Here is a 4,642-nt window from a genome sequence, read left to right on the forward strand (position 1 = left end):
GCTGACCCAGCACCTGGAGTGCGGAGGCTTCTGGTGGCGTTCCTGGCCACCGGGAGAGGCCAAGCAAGGGAGGGCAGTGCCCAGATTTATCCACCAATCCCGTGGGCTCCCGGGCTGGAGCACATTCTTATCTGTCCGGCAGTATGGGGGGCGGTGGCCAGCGGGGGGCGGGACGCTGAGGCCTGGGCGTACAGCTGGGCCAAGCCCTGGCTGGGTGGGAGACAGCCCCTCTGAGGCACGCGTCCCTGTAGGCTGCATTGCTGCCCCCCCGACCTGCACCATGTCTGACGGCGAGGGCCCCTCGGCCGGTGAGTGGCAGCGCTATATTTACCCGGGCTCGGGCTGCAGGCACCGGGCGGGCAGGGCTGACATCTCCCTCCGCCTGGTTCTGGGGGCCACATCTGTGCATGGGGAGCGGTCTCTGAGTTTCAAGGGACAGGAGCAGGAAGGGGTGGTGCCAACCCTTCCCAGGATGCCTGCTGGTGGCTGGGAGCTGACCCGTGGGGCAGGCTGGGGGCACCAGAAGCCGCTGGATGCCTGCCTGACTCGGGGCGTGGTGGCCGTGAGGCTGTAAGCGGCATGAAGTCTCTCTGAGAGCAAGGGGCCCACCTCCCCCTAAGGTTCGCGAGGTCTCAGGACTCAGGCCTTCCTGGTGGGGCAGCCCTGGCATCCCCGCTCGCCAGTGGCCAGCACAGGGATTCCCAGATTCTGTCCTGGTGTTCTCCACACTCGGAGGGCTCTCCTCATCGCTGGCTGGCACCCAGCTCCTTCCTGTCAGTTCAAGGATGAGCTCTGAGGTGTCTGTTTCCCCCCTAAACCAGCCGTTAGCTGGGATGCAGAGGTGGTGGCAGCCTGGTCCAGGGGACATGATGAGGACTCTGGGTCCAGACTTCCCAAGTTCAAATCCCAGTCCTCCCACTTCCAGGCAAAAAGACCTTGGGCAGTGACTTCCTGCTCTGAACCCAGAGTCCTCTGTGGAGGCTGTGGTGATGGCCCCTCACTGTCAAGGTGTGTGGTGATCCCAGTAATGCCCAGTGTAGGCTGGACACGCGAGCCTGGGACAGTGTGGGGAGCCAATCAGTGCCAACAGGAGTCCAGAGGTGGCCAGCCATGGGTGTGTCCAGGCTGCCCCTCCAGAGTCCTGTGTTCCCTTGTGTTCCCTTGGGGACCAGAGGCATGGCTCGGGGACCAGTGGGTACTGGGCAGGGAGTGTTTGTGTGACACCGTCCACCTATTGTGTGATGGGCAGTTGCAGCTCATGGACCTGCCTGGCACTCTGTGAGTGTGTGTGTGTGTGTGTGTGTGTGTGTGTGTGCGCGCGCGCGTGCGCGCGTGGGTGAGCGGGTTGTCAGGGCAGAGGGACACCACTCGCCTTCTTGCCCTCTCCTCTCCCGCTGCTGCCTGTGGTGTTGGCTGCTAGAAATTGGCTGACGTCCACAGCTGAGGGAGCTAGGGCGCCTGCAGACAGGCCCGTTTTGGCTGGCCTGCCCCACACCTGACCCAAACCCGGAATAACTCTCCCTGCTTGGGACACAGGCTGGTTTTAGCAGCTTGTAAAACACCCGATGGGAGAGGGGTGTCTGAGGAAGGCATGGCACTTGGTGTGTGTGTGTGTGTGTGTGTGTGTGTGCGCGCGCGCGCGCGCGCACATGCGTGCCTGTGCTTGTGTGCCCAGCTTGTGCACCGGGAGGGGACAGGAGTTTCATGGTCCCACCAGCATTCAGAGATGGGGCAGTGTGCCTGGGGGCTGGCGGAAGACACAGATCCCAGCCTGGTTCTGGCAGCAGCTGGCCTGGCGTCTTGGGCACACACGGACTGGGCTTCCCACTGGTCAAGTGTGGCTTCCAGGGGAGGGTCCTGGTGCTCTGACTTGCTGGCTTGTGACTGAACTGGGGACAGGACGGGAGTGCCTGGTTCAGGGCGCATGCTGGCTCGTGAGATGGACTCTGACAGAGGAAGGGGGGGTCTCTTAGGATGTGTTGTCTGAGTGCAGGGTCTTCCTGGTCCCCAGATGTGGTTAGCCCAGAGTCTGCTGCAAAGGGGGCATGTTTTCTGTAACCAACTCCCAATCTTGGCCTGGGTGGTTTGTGCCTCAGTTTTCTCATCTGTTAAATGGGGACATAACTTAATGTTAGCTCCAGAGTTACTGTGAGGATCATGTGACTCAAATTTCATAACACACTTAAAACCACGTTAGGCGCATTGTCCACAGGTGGCCTGATGCAGTGGCCGTAATCTCGGGCTGACACACGCGATGGCTCAGAGCTGGTGCGGGCTGGGTAGGGCTTTTACTGCTGTGCTCAGGGATGCAGTGAATCGAACCAGCTCAAGGGCCCAACAGCATACGCGTCACTCGTGGTTCTGGTTGTTATTATTCATCCAGTAAACATGCTCCTTCCCAAATAAACACGCGAAAGGACGGAATTCTCCGCTGGGGCCTGTGCGCTGAGAACTGCGGACACGCTGCTGTTCCCAGAAGAGGGTGATGTGAACACCGTCATGCAGGGAACAGACTCGTCTCAGGAGGGGAAGCCCAAGACCACCCTGCAGTAAGTGGCAGAGCTGGGATTCGGATTCGCCTCTCCAGATACCGTGAATTTAGGATAGGGAGCTCTTTTGGGGGCCTGCCAAAAGGGTGAGCTGGCCGTCTGGACTGCTGCCCCCCGAGCTCGTGTTGGCTTCCACTTGGAACTCACCCTTCAATCACTTGAAGCCTGAAGAGTGTGTGGTGCCTTGTTAGGGTGTTGGGAAAATTCTGCCCCCGCTGCGTTGGGCTCCTGGCTCCAGGTCATGATGCTGAGGCCGGCCAGCCGGCGGCTAGGGTTACCGGGGCGTCAGCAGCGTATTTATAGCAGGACGCTAGTGCCCCTAAGAGCTGCTGGCCTGGCGCCCTGGCTGGGAGGGCATGTCCCAACTGTCCAGGCGTGGACTCTAGGCTGGCTCTGGACAAGCTGCCTCATTGTCTGGGCCTTGATTTCCTCATCTGTAAAGTGGGGTGACCACTGCTCTGACCAAGTCTGGTGTCTAAGTCAGGGCACAGTGCCCTGCACAGGGCCCCCAAGGTGCCGGCTTCAGCCTCGTGTGCCTGTTAAGAGATTTTCCTGCCTGGTCTCATATGGGCCTGTCCCCAGGGCGGAAGGCCTGCAGAAGAGCAGCTGGGCCTCTGTACCAGCCTTCTTTGTGTCTGGGAGAGTCTCCAGCAAAGTGACTGTCCAGTTGTAAACACCAGGGACGGTGCTGGTGTCTGTGGAGTTGGTCCCAGACACGGAGACTTCACTCAGGGTGATTCTTCCCTCTCCTGCTCTGTGGTCACCAGTTAGGACTGCAGTGCTCCAGAGGGTGTTCATGGGTTGATTCCCTGGAGCAGATTGCCGACCTTTCCTCCTAGTCTATCTCAGATGCTCTCTGAGAGGTGCTCAGACCCAAGGAACACGCAAGCCCACGCTGACGAGGGTGGAGCTGCGTGTGAGGTGCTTGTCCGGTCTAATTCCACCATCAAAACACCCACAGACCAATGTATTCTCAGCAGAGCCAGGGGGTCACATTCTAGCACGGCCACTTCTAGCTCTGAAGCCTTGAATGAGTCACTTAACCCCTCTGAGCTCAGGGAACGAGGTCCCCTGACCTCTCTGGAGGGTGAAGATGGATGCCCGGTCCTGAGTCAGTGTCCCAGCCAACTCTCCCCGAGTCCCACCTACTGTGGACATCCGGGATGCCTAGAACAAGAAGACGTGAGGAGAGCAGCATTGAAATATATGGCAGGAGAGGCGAGGCAAATGCAGGGCTGCTCAGGGGATTTCCATGGCTGGACCCTCGCCGGCCCTGTGTGTTGTGGTTTGTCCGACCCCATGCCCACTGACCGTTTGTTCCGTGTGCCCCGCTCGTGGGTACCAATGTCAGGGAGGAGGAAACCACGGCCAAGAGAAAGAAGCTCTAGTCACCCGGCCCATAAGTGATGAACTGAGACTCTGATTCCCAGACACAGGCCCAGCCCCGCGGGGGTGAGCAGAGAGTGTGTGGACAGACACACAGACTTGTGAGAGGGCAGGACAGTGTGGAAGGAAAGGACAGTCAGAAGTGGTAGGAATGATAAATAACCACAGGAAACGACATGCGTGATTATCTGAGGAAAAAGAAATGCTAAGGAAAGGTTTACACACAGGTAGGATCCTTCATGGGGGGTTAACAGGGAGGAGGGAGGGAGGGAGAGAGGAACAGAGATAAACAGATGTTGTTGTTGGGTGCCATCAAAATGAGTCCGACCCAGCGACCCTACGATCAACAGATCTGAACTCCGTCCTGCCCTTGCCGTCCTCGGGATTTCTCACACTCTGAGCTCATTGCTGCAGCCACTGCCAACAATTTAGTGGAGAGTCTTCCCTTCTTTGAAAGACCCTCTGCCTTGTCAAGCATCATGGTCTTCTCCTAACAACACGTACGAAGTAAATGACACAAAGCTTGGCCATCCTTGCTTCCGCCGAACACTCTGATGCACTTTGCTCAAGATGTATCTGTTTGTTCGATAGATAGATGATAGATAGATAGATAGATAGATAGATAGATAGATAATAGAAAGATAAGACAGGAAGAAAGGAGGGAGGGAGGAAGGAAGGAAGAAAAAGAAAGAAAGAAATAAAGAAAG

This window comes from Elephantulus edwardii, unplaced genomic scaffold, assembly GCF_000299155.1.
Source record: "Elephantulus edwardii isolate Elephantulus edwardi_28Jun2011 unplaced genomic scaffold, EleEdw1.0 scaffold00002, whole genome shotgun sequence".
NCBI classification, from domain to species: domain Eukaryota; kingdom Metazoa; phylum Chordata; class Mammalia; order Macroscelidea; family Macroscelididae; genus Elephantulus; species Elephantulus edwardii.